Raw genomic sequence first — 16052 nt, 5'->3', positions numbered from 1 at the left:
CCAGGGACCCCAGCAGACCCTCTGTGAAAGGAGGGCAGTCCTTGCTTGACCGCTTTCTCTTCTCACAAAGGAAAGGAATCTTGAAGGTGATTTTTTTTTGTAAAAACGAAATAATAACAATAAATTAAATGTTTTCTTAAATTTTGTGATTAGAAGAAAAGCTCACATTTCTCACAAAAATATTTCAGCTCTCTCAGTCTCAAAAGTACCAAACTTTACCGGGAAGCCAAATTATACACGTTCTTGGATTAGTCTCTTGTGCCCATAAAATGATTTCAGATGTGTAAAGTCATTTAAAAGTTGCATATATTTTAATTTCCTCCAAAAGTTCCAGTCCAAAGAATAATTTGTTTCTCATGGCTTCAAAATATTAGACATCATACAGATCTGCTGAAAAGTGATCCAGTAGCATGGCCTCCAGGAAGTTGTGGAAAGATCCTCAGCTGAAAAGGGCCACCATGAACAGGAGACATCTTTGCACCTGCAACAGGTCCCTTCAGGTCAAATCCTGGGTCAAGTCCCTTCAGGTGTTGAAGGAAAGCAAAGCATAAGATGCTGTGCTTTGTATTGTTTAAAGGGCTGCCTTGCATTGAGTTCATTCCTAAAGCCATAAGCACTTCATCTGGAGGGAACCCGGAGTCCTTTTGTGTCTTAACAAATTTCATATAATCAAAAACTACCTTTAATTAATGCAAAGTAGAATATTGTTAAATACATACCTGTGGGTGTTTTGTTTTGACTGGGTTTTGAGACTAAGAGGGCAGCTGATTAACAAATGTTCTTTGGGCCAATCTAGCTGTTTCCAAGAACCTCAGAACAATTCATACCTGTTATTTCATTGTCTTCACAGTAACTTTTGGTTTTGGCATTCACATCCCCCCAGCCAACTGTATGGGTGGAGCAGGTGTCTGACAAATTTAATGGTCTTCAGTAAGTTAGAAGCAAAATCCTCCTCGTCTCTATAACCATCTGTTAGCTGAAAATCAATTCAATACTTCAGTTCAGCAGGGAACTGCTGCTGCAGCTGCTAAGTTGTTTCAGTCGTTTCTGACTCTGTGCGACCCCATAGACAGCAGCCCACCAGGCTCCCCCATCCCTGGGATTCTCCAGGCAAGAACACTGGAGTGGGTTGCCATTTCCTTCTCCAACGCATGAAAAGGAAAAGGAAAAGTAAAAGTGAAGTCGCTCAGTGGTGCCCGACTCTTAGCGACCCTGTGGACTGCAGCCTACCAGGCTCCTCCGTCCATGGGATTTTCCAGGCAAGAGTACTGGAGTGGAGTGCCATTGCCTTCTCCAAGCGGGGGAAGCTACAAAGGTGATAACACTTATTTTATTTACCTATCAGCCTTATTGAGCATCCACCCTTTCCCCATTAACAACATTGTTATATGTTTCATATTTATCTTTACTTATGCATCTTATTCCAAAAAAATCTGTGATAGTTGTAGAACAGGGAAAGAAAAATATATAATTTTTAATGTAAATACAGAAAATATACAAAGATATAAAAAAGCATCTGATACTTTTTTGGCTTTGGATCTGAGTATGTAGAACTTTCTAGAGCAGTGGTATGTGATAGGTTAACCTATAAAATACCAAATTATTATTCAATATTGAGAAAAGGGACCTTCAGAGGCTGGCTGCTTGCAAGATGGTACAAAAAAGGAATGGATATAGCCCTAAAAATAAGGCTTTACATGTACTGGTTCTTCATTGCAATAAAGATACACAGAGCATCTGGGCAGCTTCACAGATAACTGAGCCAGAGCTTTTGTACTAGGATTCCTGGTAAAGCTCAGTTTGTTACCATTAACTCATCTCAGTTTTCTCATAAAATCTAGCATTTTCCCCAGTAAGGCCAAATCTACTTCTGGTTAAATTCCTTAGATAAAAGGTATAGGTATACCTCAAAGCAAAAGTCCATTCCTAGAATAATTGTTTATCAACTGAAATTTTGTGGAATTGATCTATATTTTACAGAGGATGAGATGGCTGGATGGCATCACTGACTCGATGGACGTGAGTCTGAGTGAACTCCGGGAGTTGGTGATGGACAGGGAGGCCTGGCATGCTGCAATTCATGGGTGGCAAAGAGTCCGACACGACTGAGTGACTGAATTGACTGACTGATGATGAAATGAAAAAGGAGGAATTTGGTAAAGAGTCCACTGCCTAAAGAAGCCCATCAGTGAATCTTTTTTATCTACCTGTCATATAATTTTTAATATTTTATTGATATTATTTTTTTAACTTTCATATGTAATACATATGTGTTGTAATAAGCCAGAGAATACAGAGAGGTTCAAACAAAGGGTTAATAATCTTCCCACCAGCTCCCATTTCATCCCAAGTATTTAATACAGTTTGATGTGGACACTTCCACACTCTACTCATAAAAATATGTACTGCTGCTGCTATATACATATATACTTACTGAGGCTTGGTGGAGTTTTAGTCCTTGCTTTCACTCTTTTTTATTAAAACAAATTCTATTGTAGACATTTTTTTTTCTCACTTACCTATTTAGTAGAGTCATCCCTCCAGTTCAGGACTCATGATTCTATCTCCTTATGTTTAATAACAGCCATGTGCATGCTAAGTGGCTTCAATTGTGTCCAACTCTTTGCGACCCCATGAACTGTAGCCCACCAGGCTCCTCTGTCCATGGGATTCTCCAGGCAAGAACACTGAAGTGGGTTGCCATGCCCTCCTCCAGGGATTTTCCCAACCCAGGATTGAACCTGCATCTCCTCCCACAGCACCTGCATTGTAGGCTGATTCTTTACCACTGAGCCACTGCTGCTGCTGCTGCTAAGTCGCTTCAGTCGTGTCCGACTCTGTGCGACCCCATAGACGGCAGCCCACCACGCTCCCCCATCCCTGGGATTCTCCAGGCAAGAACACTGGAGTGGGTTGCCATTTCTTTTTCCAATGCATGAAAGTGAAAACTGAAAGTGAAGTCACTCAGTGGTGCCCGACTCTCAGCGACCCCATGGACTGCAGCCTACCAGGCTCCTCTCTCCATGGGATTTTCCAGGCAAGAGCGCTGGAGTGGGTTGCCATTGCCTTTAACTGGGGAAGCCCAATAACAGCCATAGTTACCAAATATGAGTATCTAATGATTTTCTAATGAATCTAATGAATATCTAATGATTTTCTCAACCATGGCCGTTTAGGGAGACACATTTAGATAGACATTCTGTTTTTCCCTTGTCTTTTTTTTTTTTGATCATCAAAAACAGTGTTGCAAGAAGCATTCTGGTATGCATTTCCTGAAGGCCCAGCAACTCTTGGGCTTCCTTTCCAAGTTTAGATTTTTTCATATCAGTTTTCCTTAAAATAATTAAAGCTAACTTTAATAGAGCCTAGAAATATCTTGGAGCAAACTACTATCCTTCCTTTTTAAAATGCATGTTTTTATACTGATTGAGTACCAACTCAAGTCAGCTTTCCATCTTGAACTGCTGCAGCAGCTGCTCCTTGCTGGAGCAGGAAGTGTTGTCCTGCAAAGTTTTGATCATGGCCGGGCCTCTCCACACTGGGAACAAGCTTCCCTACCTGCAGGCTCTATAACTGGTTTGTAAACTTTGACTCCTCTGGAAACTAACAGAGATGTATAAAAGGCAGAACAGTCAGCGTCAAGACCGTGTTAGTAATGACGTCCTCTGTAAAACTACCAGCTATTTATTCAAATAGGGAAACAAAAGTCCAGCAGAGGTTTGTATATTTGGCATGTGCAGGCATATAGGGTGTCAGGATACTGGAGAGAGCTACACAGTGCCAAAACACATGATTTTTGAGTCTTTATCACCCCAGAGAGTGATCATATTTCTTGCTACCCTGTGATAGTAGAGCTGCAAGATTTAGGAAATAAAAACACGAGGTGCCCACTTAAGTTTGAATTTCAGATAAACCACAAATAACTTTTATTTTATCCCATATATATAAAATTATGATAATACATGGGATACACATAAAAAGTTATCTGTGGTTTATCTGAAATTCCAACTTAATAGGGTGTTTTATTTTTCTAAACGAAGAAATGTGCTCCCTGCTCCCCACCTTGAACTTTCTTTGCTTTTGTCTCTGTGTCAGAACCATACTGCAGAAAGAGTCACCTTTTCCTGCATACTGGGGGATGTTCATGTCATGACCACAACTCCTATCGGTACAGCAGGAGAAACTAGTCCCCAGATACTTTGCCTAAGCACTAAGCTCACTCAAGGTTATCTTACATCTACTATCCTTACTTTCTGGGTTGAGGGATCTCTGTATTCCAAACCTCCTCTCTCTCTCTGACCATGAAAAATGGTCCAGTCCCTGACCTATGTCTGAACTCTCTTAATTGCATCCTTTCTGTATTCTCCGCCTCTTCTGCACTTCCAGGGTCTGAATGGTTTTCCTATCCTAAAGCTTCAAGCTAAGACTGTGTAATTAAAAGATTCAAGTTTTGTCACCTGCACGGGGTAACAGGGAAAGTCACCACCTAAACCTGTTTCCTGTCTGAAAAATGAGTGTTGGATTTGGTTAGGAGATACTCAAGACGATTTCTATCTCTGACAATCTGTGGTTCTTAGAGACTTGTCCCCTCCAGATCTAGTTCTGGCCACAGCCCTCATCTGAACATCCCTGTCACTGCCTGTATCCTAGCTTGACAGAAACCATTCACCTGTCTCTGAGGGTAGGGGCATCAATCCCTGCTCTTCTAAACACTGGACTCAGCTAACATCATAAATTGCCAGTTTTAAAAATTAGCACAGTGACTAACCAAAGAAAACGCTCACCTTTTTTGTCACAGTTAATCAATACAGAAATTCCTAATGGTGTAAATTACTGTGTTGTTTTAAATCAAGCTATTTACATATTAATACAGCTCAATACTATACACTTTTCACCTTCATGCATTGGAGAAGGCAATGGCACCCCACTCCAGTACTCTTGCCTGGAGAATCCCAGGGACGGGGGAGCCTGGTGGGCTGCAGTCCATAGGGTCGCTAAGAGTCGGACATGACTAAGGCGACTTAACAGCAGCAGCAGCAACAATCCTAAAGTGGGTTGACTTTTGCTATGTAGAAATCTTTATGAGAAAATGTGACCATGAACATAAATATATGCTTTAAAAAAACATGCTGCTGCTAAGTCGCTTCAATCGTGTCTGACTCTGTGCGACCCCATAGATGGCAGCCCACCAGGCCCCACCGTCCCTGGGATTCTCCAGGCAAGAACACTGGAGTGGGTTGCCATTTCCTCCTCCAATGCATGAAAGTGAAAAGTAAAAGTGAAGTCGCCCAGTTGTGTCCGACTCTTAGCGACCCCATGGACTGCAGCCTACCAGGTTCCTCCATCCATGGGATTTTCCAGGCAAGAGTACTGGAGTGGGGTGCCAACAAGATCCTATTGTACAGCACAGGGAACTATATTCAATATCTTATGATAAACTATAATGGAAAAGAAGTTGAAAAAGAAAAAACCTTAAGACAAAACTATCTAACTTATAGTTTAAAATATAGAGAACACTAAGTACATTTTTATATCCACTATGATATACAGATCCTTTTTATAGGTTCTGTACATTAAATGCTAAAAACAGCAGTCCAAAAAAAAGATGAGATGTATATATACACATGAACAATGAGAAGAAAATTCAAAAGAAAGTAAGCATGTTTAAAATTTTCAAATTTTTTAAAGAAAATTACTCATGTTCACAATGGTTTCTATGGTTTTAACACACCAAATATTTAAAAATCCAAGTTCTGTGGTGAAAATCTAGAAGAACCAGTTTGATGAAGCATTTTAATTTTTCACAAACAGAACCTTCCAAACCACAGGACAATTTATCTTTTTTATTTACATGTAGGTCATTGTTACATTTTTATTTAGATGTAGACATTTATACTGTATAATGATAAAGTGAAACACATCAATTACAGGAATTAGAGAATCAAAGGCATGGTTCCTAGAGATGATCTAATCCAGTGTTTTGTAAACTTGTTTCTTCTGACCTACCATAAACACTTTCACAAGACAGGACTTACCCTTACTATGGGTAGAGCTGTTGATATTGTTCTTCTATTCTATTCTATTTCATTATTTTAAAATGATTGTGACCTACCTTATTTGTTTTATGACCTATTAACGACCATAACACACAGTTTGAAAAACACTAAAAGATACCCCAGCACCCTCATCTTAAAAATGGGAAAGTCAGAGGATATTGTAGTAAATAACTTGATTGAGATTAGTTCAAGTAATCATATAATCATGAGAAGATAAAATATGCTAGTGAGGGCGTGATTCTGTTCAATCAAAACGCTAAACAGAGAATGGACAGTGGGATGTGTTGTGCATATGAAGTCAATGCCTTAACAATTAAGAGGAAAATTAAAAAATGAGAAGAGGTCCACCACTTAACTGAGTATGTACTATGCATTAAGCACAAAATAAGCAAAAGAGAAAAATTAGAATCAAGATCAGAATCTATCAAAAACCATTAGCATATTTTTCACTCATTCCCTAGTCTCTGCCTATAAAAAATTATTTTGCCCAACAGAAAACAGGGCGACAAGAGAAAATCAATGAAACCAAAAGGTTCTTTGAGAAGATCAATAAAATTTATAAACCTATTGTCCATACTGGTCAGAACCAAAAGAGAGAAGATTATCAATATCAAGAATGTGAGAAGTGAACATCACAAAACTGTCTATAGGTATTAAAAGGACCATAAAGAATATTATAAACAACTTTCTGTCATTAAAAGAGCCTGGATAAACAAATTCTGCCATATCCATGCAATGGAATACTACTCAGCAATTAAAAGGAATGAACTTTAAGCCAAGCAATGACATAAAGAAATCTCAAAATAACTAAGCATATATAGAAAGAAAGGCCTTATAAAAAGTATATATTCTGTGATTCTGATTATATAAAGTTATTAAAGAGAGAGAGAGGTATGCAGTGAATCCTCCCCACCAGTGAAAGTAATCATCCTCAAGAAAACATTCATTTCCTACTTTTGCCTAATGGCTTTATTTTGGGGAATCAATAAAGATTCCAAATTGTTTCTCCATGGTGGACACAGGCCAAAAACTTGAGTCTGCCCTGGGGCCCCAGCTAATACCTGGGTTACTGGTACAGAAGAACACCAGTGGTCATAACTCACTGCCTTACTAAGACATAGTACACTTCAGGCATTGTGCTAAATACCTCAGATAACCAATGACTAAGATACACTTTTTGCCCTTGAGACCTCACAGTCCAGGTAGAGGACAGACCAGTAAGCAAATAAGTATAATAAAACGTTATCACGTTACTATTGGGATGGCCATATTAGAGGTGAGCAATGTCACCCCACTCCAGTACTCTTGCCTGGAAAATCCCATGGATGGAGGAGCCTGGTAGGCTGCAGACCATGGGGTCTCGAAGAGTCAAACAGGACTGAGCGACTTCACTTTCACTTTTCCCTTTCATGCATTGGAGAAGGAAATGGCAACCCACTCCAGTGTTCTTGCCTGGAGAATCCCAGGGATGGGGGAGCCTGGTGGGCCACCGTCTATGGGGTCGTACAGAGTCGGACATGACTGAAGCGACTTAGCAGCATAAGATGCCTTAAAAAAAAAGGAACAATCTAACCATATAGCAGATTAAAAGTATTAGGACTAAATGAGCAAATATTAAACTGAAAGGAAAGAAATTTTTCAGCTTACTTTAGAATCTCTGAACCACCCATGATGAAAAGAGTTTCTAAATCAAATCCAGCTTGTATTTCTAGGCCAAACTACAGCCCCTTCTATTTCCCACTCAAGCCAGCAAAACATTTCTTTCCAACTGGGTTGTCTCCTCTCATCCGTCAAGCAGCACTTTAGATATGATACTATCCCCTCAAGGGGGAAAAGGAGCTGTATAGTGGAAGAGTGTTATCTTTACTTTCCCATGGAAGCCTCTGAGCTCTTTGCTGTTCCTCAAAAAGACCCAGAAAGCAAATAGACCAACAAACAAAAAGTAAAAGTAGGTTATTTGGGTAATAATACCCCCATATCTGGTTCTGAGGACTTCTGGTCAAAGGAGGAATCTATTCCCTTGGTTGAATTTTGGCACTCCTGGGTCCTGACACAGAAGTGCACCACAAACTCTGACCATAATCCTTCTCCCAGTGTTTGTGTTGCAATGTTTACGTGTATAATCTCCAGAACCTCCACTGCTGTTCATTGTCCCATCAAACGAGTAACAAATGATCACCTAGCAATAAGAACTAGAAAAATCTGGCATCTATACAAGTTGAAACAACCACCCCCGGAAACCTGCATGTAATCAGTATTCATGCGTGGATCTGTGTAACGTGGGGAGAAAAGGGTGCAGTCAGCAAATGGGGAATAAACAGTACGCAGCACAGTGAATATCTGTTGAATGAATAAAGGAACCCAGCAAGGTACACGGTAATTAATGTGTGGCAAAGAATGAATAAGTGAGTTATACCAAATGTACATCCTTCTATATAGGCTTTTGTTGGGGGTGGGAGTAATAATCAGTAAATGCCAATTTTGTTCCTTGGCTTATAACTTCATCTTAAGCCAAGATTGATATGAAACTTAAAGAATAAATTAAATGGGACATGCTTTAGAGATTTCATACATATTGTTTGTGGTATAAATTGGCTTGAAGTCTGGACTTAAGAGTTGTGGCACAAATAATTCTTTACCCTACTCCCTAAAATATCACCAAATCAATGCTTCATATCAAGGGAGCTTACCCTAATTCCAAAAGCTACCCAAATCACATTTTCTGGAAGGAGTTAAAAAGGTTAGTAAATTTGGAAAACCACCAAGTAAATTGCCAAATAATCCCTTTGTAACGGCCTGTTTTGAATTATAGCCTAAAAAAATGTGATCTGATGAGGGTTTAAAGCCAAGGAAGCAAGGAAGCAGATTCAGTTTTGGAGCTATCTGTGACATGATATTTGCCAGTATAAATGCTAAAAATCTCTGGTTCTGAAATCAGATAGACCTGGTTTTGAATCTCACACTCTGTGACTTTCAGCAAGTTATGAACTCCCATGCATCAATTTCCTCATCTATAAAATGGGACTAGTATCCACATTTCTTTGCTTTATTATTGACAACCAGCATTCATCCTCCGCACTTACATGGTCTCCCCCATATCCCAGGACTGAAAGGTGGGTAATTAGATGCCTCAGACTTCATTTCTTTCATGGTTCTCAAAAAGAAATACATTCTGACAATGAAATGTATAACATTCTGTAAGACATGGAAGTTCAAGGATTAGCAGATGTGAAGTTTAGCAGCAACTTCTAAGTTTTCCCTTCTAGTTAAAAGCCTGGGTGCCACAGGATGGCTATGACCAGCTGTAACCATAGGCAGTAGGTTCTTGTAGTTTCCTGATCTGAGTAGTAACAGCAACGTCTCATGGTAAGACTGCAATGGCAAAGCTGTATCTATTTAAGTTTCATATCCAAAGAGTGCCTTTTGTATAAATGACCCTTGAATTAAATCACTTCCTTTGGCATGAATATACTTGTTTGTGGAATGTCCTATAAAACTGAAGACTTCAGAGTTCTCCACAGCAATGTGGAGGAATTTTTTCATTATCCTGCTGGTACTTTAATTAAACTAATTTATTTGGTTAATGTAACCATTTCTAACACCTTAGTTATAAAATCATATCATATTTAAAAATAAAATAGTTTTCTTGGTAAGAAAAGTACAATTTATAAAATTCAAACATATATTTAGAAACCAAATGAAATTTTTGTTTACCAAGAGCCACTAATAGCCCATTCTTTAAGACAGAAATTTGAAATGATTGGTTCTATCGATGGAAACATAAATACTTTACATGCTTGTTTATTGTTCTCCCACCTAGTTTGACATGCTGCACTTGAAGTAACAGAACTTCATTAGTAACTTTTATATTATTTTAATTGAAAACAAAAGAAAGTCAGGCAATTTGTTAGAAACACAGTCATTCTTTGATGATTCTGCTAAACTGTAATGGAATTGAGAACAGCCTGTCTCATACCACATCCCTCATTTCCAGTCCCAACACTTTCCACGAGTTCAGTTCAGTTCAGTCGCTCAGTCATGTCCGACTCTTTGCGACCCCATGAATCACAGCACGCCAGACCTCCCTGTCCATCACCAACTCCCAGAGTTCACTCAAACTCATGTCCATCAAGTCAGTGATGCCATCCAGCCATCTCATCCTCTGTCGTCCCCTGCTCCTCCTGCCCCCAATCCCTCCCAGCATCAGTCTTTTCCAATGAGTCAACTCTTCGCATGAGGTGGCCAAAGTACTGCAGTTTCAGCTTCAACATCATTACTTCCAAAGAACACCCAGGGCTGATCTCCTTTAGGATGGACTGGTTGGATCTCCTTGCAGTCCAAGGAACTCTCAAGAGTCTTCTTCAACACCACAGTTCAAAAGCATCAATTCTTCGGTGCTCAGCTTTCTTCACAGTCCAACTCTCACATCCATACATGACTACTGGAAAAACAATACCCTTGACTAGATGGACCTTTGTTGGCAAAGTAATGTCTCTGCCTTTCAATATGCTATCTAGGTTGGTCATAACTTTCCTTCCAAGGAGTAAGCATCTTTTCATTTCATGGCTGCAGTCACCATCTGCAGTGATTCTGGAGCCCCAAAAAATAAAGTCCGATACTGTTTCCACTGTTTCCCCATCTATTTCCCATAAAGTGATGGGACCAGATGCCATGATCTTAGTTTTCTGATGTTGAGCTTAAAGCCAACTTTTTCACTCTCCTCTTTCACTTTCATCAAGAGGCTTTTTAGTTCCTCTTCACTTTCTGCCATAAGGGTGGTGTCATCTGCATATCTGAGGTTATTGATATTTCTCCCAGCAATCTTGATTCCAGCTTGTGCTTCTTCCAGTCCAGTGTTTCTCATGATGTACTCTGCATGTAAGTTAAATAGGCAGGGTGACAGTATACAGCCTTGACGTACTCCTTTTCCTATTTGGAACGAGTCTGTTGTCCCATGTCCAGTTCTAACTCTTGCTTCCTGACCTGCATATAGGTTTCTCAAGAGGCAGGTCAGGTGGTTCCATGAGTATTGTATAGTATATTTGAAAATACTCCATATTGTATTAATGCAGCATTCTTTCCCCATCCTGGGTAAGACTGTAACCTTCTTGAAGGCGAGTTTATCCCTTTGGGGAAAACCTTGGCATAATGTTCTGCATACTAAAAATATCGTTGAGACTATGCCTCATAGATTTGCAGAGAGAAACACCAGCTGAACCTTCAGCACCATTTCCTTTAGTGCCTGAGCTTCCCAAAGCCAAGTCCAGTCCTCCCTTGCCTTAAGATAATTAATCTTATCTCTTAACCAATGTAACTGATTACATGGCACATTGCAAACATCCAAGGTACTCCCCAAAAGGTAAACAGCAGTAATGTTCAAGATCAAAGCCTCAGGTATGGGGTGCTGCTACTGTGGTTTGAGAGTCACGCCTGCCTGAGCGAACAATAAACACAGGCAGCTTTGATCGTGTCACTCCCAACATAGACCCTTCAGTGGGTCCCCACTGCCTTCAAAAGCCCACACTTCTTGGTGGATTCACCCTCCATACACACCCCTGCCATCTGGGTCCAACTAACCCTCCCAGCCTTACCACTACTCCCCACTTCTGTGAACAAATTCACCAACTAAGCCATACACAGTTCATTGCAGGATCCGTGGCCTCAAAATACTCTCTCTTCTCCTTCCTCTGTCTCTGGGCATCCTGTGCCTTCTACATCACCCAACTTCAGCCCCTCCTCTTCTCTGAACCATGAGTAATGATCCACTTACTCCATATGGTAAGAGCAAATAACAGGAAGCTTCTTGTATCCTCACTAATCACTTTACATGTATCATTTCACTTAATCCTCAAAACATTTCTACAAGGTAAAGTTACTTCCTTCACAGCTGACTCATTGGAAAAGACCCTGATGCTGGAGAAGATCAGAGGCAGTAGGAGAAGAGGGTAAAGGAGGATGATACGGTTGGATGGCATCACCGATTCAGTGGACATGAACTTGGGTAAACTCCAGGAAAGGGTGAGGGACAGGGAGGCCTGGCATGCTGCGGCCCATGGGGTCTCGAAAAGTCAGACACAACTTTGCAACTGAGCAAGAGCAACAAATGAATGAGGAAACTAGAACAAATGCTGTAGTATTTTCAGACTTCACAGTTTAACTCTCAGATAGTATTTACAGGTCATGTATGCTCCAAAAGACAATCTGGCTAATTTAGTCCAAAAACAGTTGAAGAAAATCTGTAAAATTTCTTGAACAATGTAGTCAGCACTTTGAAATCTCAATGTAATCATCTCAAAATTGCAAGAGCTATATAATACAAGATACTTTATAGCCAATAAGCACATGAAAAGATATTCAATATAACTAATCAGTGTGTGTGTGTGTGCATACTCAGTTGTGTCCAACTCTTTGCGACCCTATGGACTGTAACCTGCCAGGCTCAGCTGTCCATTGGATTCTTCAGGCAAGAAAACCAGAGTGGGTTGCCATTTCCTTCTCCAGGGGATCTTCCCAACCAAGGGATTGAGCCAATGTCTCCCGCATCTCCTGCATTGGCAGGCAGATTCTTTACCACTGAGCCACCGGGAAGCCTTACTAATCATTAGGGAAAGGCAAATAAAACTACAATGAGACACCATTTCACACTCATTAGGGTGGCTATTATACTTCAACAGAAAATAAAACAGTGTTGGTGAAAATAGGGAGAAATTGAAATCCTGTGGACTCTGCTGGTGGGAATGTAAAATGGTACAGCTACTTTGGAAAACAGTATGGCAGTTCCCCCCAAAATAAACATAGAATTTCTATGAAATTAAATAGAAATGAAAATAAACAGATTTATAGAATGACCCAGCAATTCCACTTTCAGTGCATGTGTGCTCAGTCATGTCCAACTTTTGCAACCCCCTGGACTATAGCCCTTCAGGCTGCTCTGTCCATGGGATTTTCCAGGCAAGAATACTAGAGTGGGTTGCCACTTCTTCCTCCAGAGGATCTTCCCAACCCAGGGATTGTACCTGCATCTCCTGAGTCTTCTGCATATTCTTTACCACTGAGCCACCTGAGAAGCCTCCACTTCCAAGTATATACCCAAAAGAACTGAAAGCAGGGACTCACAGAGACAACTGTATACTCATGTTCGTAGTAGTATTATTCAGAACAGCCAAAAGGGTGAAGGAACTCAAATGTCCATCAGCAGATAAATAGATAAGCAAAACGTGGCATATATATAAAATGGAATATTATTCAGCTTTGAGAAGGAATGAAATTCTTACCCATGCTACAACACAAATGAACGTTAGGAAAGTCATACTGAATGAAATAAGCCAGTCACAAAGGGACAAACACTGTATGATTCTACTTATATGAGGTGCCTAGAGCAATCTATTGCGTCAGTCAGTCAGTTCAGTCTCTCAGTCATGTCCAACTCTTTGTGATCCCACAGACTGTGGCACCCCAGGCTTCCCTGTCCATCACCAACTCCCGGAGCTTGCTCAAACTCATATCCATTGAATCAGTGTTGCCATCCAACCATCTCATCCTCTGTTGTCCCCTTCAATCTATCTCAAAGAGACAGAAAAACATTGGTTGCCAGGGCTGCAAGGAAGAATAAATGGGGAATTATTGTCTGCAGAGTTTTTGCCGCCGTGTTTCAGTTTGGGATGATGAAAAAGTTCTAGAGGTGAATAGTGCTAACAGTGTGAATACACTTAACACCACTGCACTACACACTGCAAATGGTTAAAGTGATCTATTTTATGTTATGAATATTTTAGCATGATAGTTTATGAAAATGCTTATATATCATGCATTTGTTCTCAAATACTCTGTGGGGGTGCAGAGGAGATATTAGGATCCCCGATTACTAAGATATGGGAAGTAAGGCTCAGAGGGATCCACTGACTTGTTCAAGATCCCAGGGGATCTTGTCTCAATGCAGAAGTCAGATTCAGTAGGGCCCCAAGACTGCATTTCTAAGCTGTCTCGGGCAATGCTGGGAGTTGACAGACCATAGCCCTGGTGGCAACCGGGCAGCAGCGGGACTGACTCAGAACCTGATTCGTTAGACTCATGAGCAGGAGTTCTCTCAACTCTTTCAGGGAATCTCTCAGAAATCACTCCACCCTCACAAGGAGTAAGGAAAACAGTGTCCACTGAGAATCAAATGGATTCTCATCATCTCCACGGATTGATTAATTTGCAGATTTCCAGATGACCATAGTCAGACTCATCTGTTGTTATGAATGCTCTGGAAACACAAGGAAGTTCTAAGTTACAACCTCCTTTGGTCTTACACACATTTTTTAAAATGTGAATCATACATTAACATACTTGGATACTTAATGCTACTTGTATATTAGCTAAAATAAAACTATAACAGAAACTAATTTGATTGCACATTACTTAGAGCTTTACTTAACAACACTGCATGTCAGGTGTACTTCACCTAGGGCATAACTTGTAATAGTGAGATGCATATTAAAAATACCTAGCATATATATTTTTTAATATAGATGCCAAGGATGCACTTCCAGAGAGATAATTTGATTGACCTGTCCAATTTTTGTTGTTTAATTTTTTTAATTTTCCAGGTGATTCCAATACCAGTCAAGGCTGAGAACCATTGACTTAAGATGAAATAGCAGCCGAAATTCAAGATATTTAATACATTGCATTAATCTCTATCCTTGGTGAGATTACTAGGCACCTGAAGAAACGTCTGGTGTATTTTGCTTGCTAGCTGCAAATGCAAACAAGACATTTCAGACCTTTTATTAGGTCTAAGTGTACTCTAGGAGCAAACTTTGTGTGAAATAATGCAAAGTTGTTAGCAATAGTATGTCCCTAGAAACACAAAGCCTAATTTTAGCACCATTACACTTCAAACTGGACCCACAAGTCTATTTAAAATTATGGTTGGGCTTACCAACTTAGCTCAAATCAATACCTACTTTACTTGCCTGCTAAAATACAACTTGCCACAATAGTCATATTGATGGTACCCTTCTTGTTGATTATCATCATTCATATTCAGCCATAATTTGGATATTGCCAACCAACATTTCCAGCCAAGGACACATCAGGATAATGTATATAAATTGTGCCTTATTGATCACAGAACATCTGCTGGCACTTAAGTACGCTGACATATAAACATGAACACAAGTTTGCAAGTCTGAAATTCTGATGTTCATAAAATTATAATTTATAATAAAATGAACACTGTTATGCATTTTTAAAATCACCTCCATAAAGATAGAGTGATATAAGTGGGAGTTTTAAATTACAAAATAATTAAAAAGAATATAAAGTCCTAAGGGTTTTTTGAAAATGATTTATGGAAAGAAAATATTTTTCTTTTATACTTGATACCACTCAATTGCATTTTGCCTTTTATATGATGAAAAGTAATTTTCCCAAGTCATAATTCCTAAAAAAAAAGTATAATGTAATGAAACAGTGTTTTCTTAAGATAGGTATGTATATGCATATCTTTTCTTATTTTAATATCTCTGGAGTTCACAGTAAGATTAGTGGAATTGAGAAATTGGAACATGTTTCCTAAAGATAGATCAGCATCATAAAGCAGAGGGGGTTGTTAAATAAAACACATGATCAAAGTTTCAACACCTGTCATGAGGTGACTGCAGTTAATACTCTATTAAGAGTGAAAAGCTGCAGCTTTTCCCATTAAAAAAAAAAAAGAAGAAAGATAAACCAGGCAAATAGAGCACAGGTGTTGACCTGCCCTACCTCTGCTCAAAGCCTAGAAACAAGCCAAGTGACCTCATCAGAGGGCACCTTCCAAAGTCAGGGAAATGAAGAACGAGTTTCAGGAGAAACTCAGGAAAGACTTGTTCCTGGGTGAGTGTTGAGGAGATGCTGTCCTGTCACTCACTTTCTTGACTCTGTTCCCATGGCAAGAGGAAAGCTGACACTCGGGGAGGGCCAGGGATGGTCTAGGACTAGATGCTTGAAAGAACATAGACCACGTTT

The sequence above is a fragment of the Bos javanicus genome, chromosome 4, assembly GCF_032452875.1.
Source record: "Bos javanicus breed banteng chromosome 4, ARS-OSU_banteng_1.0, whole genome shotgun sequence".
NCBI lineage: Eukaryota > Metazoa > Chordata > Mammalia > Artiodactyla > Bovidae > Bos > Bos javanicus.
Note: the sequence above shows the minus strand (reverse complement) of the source record.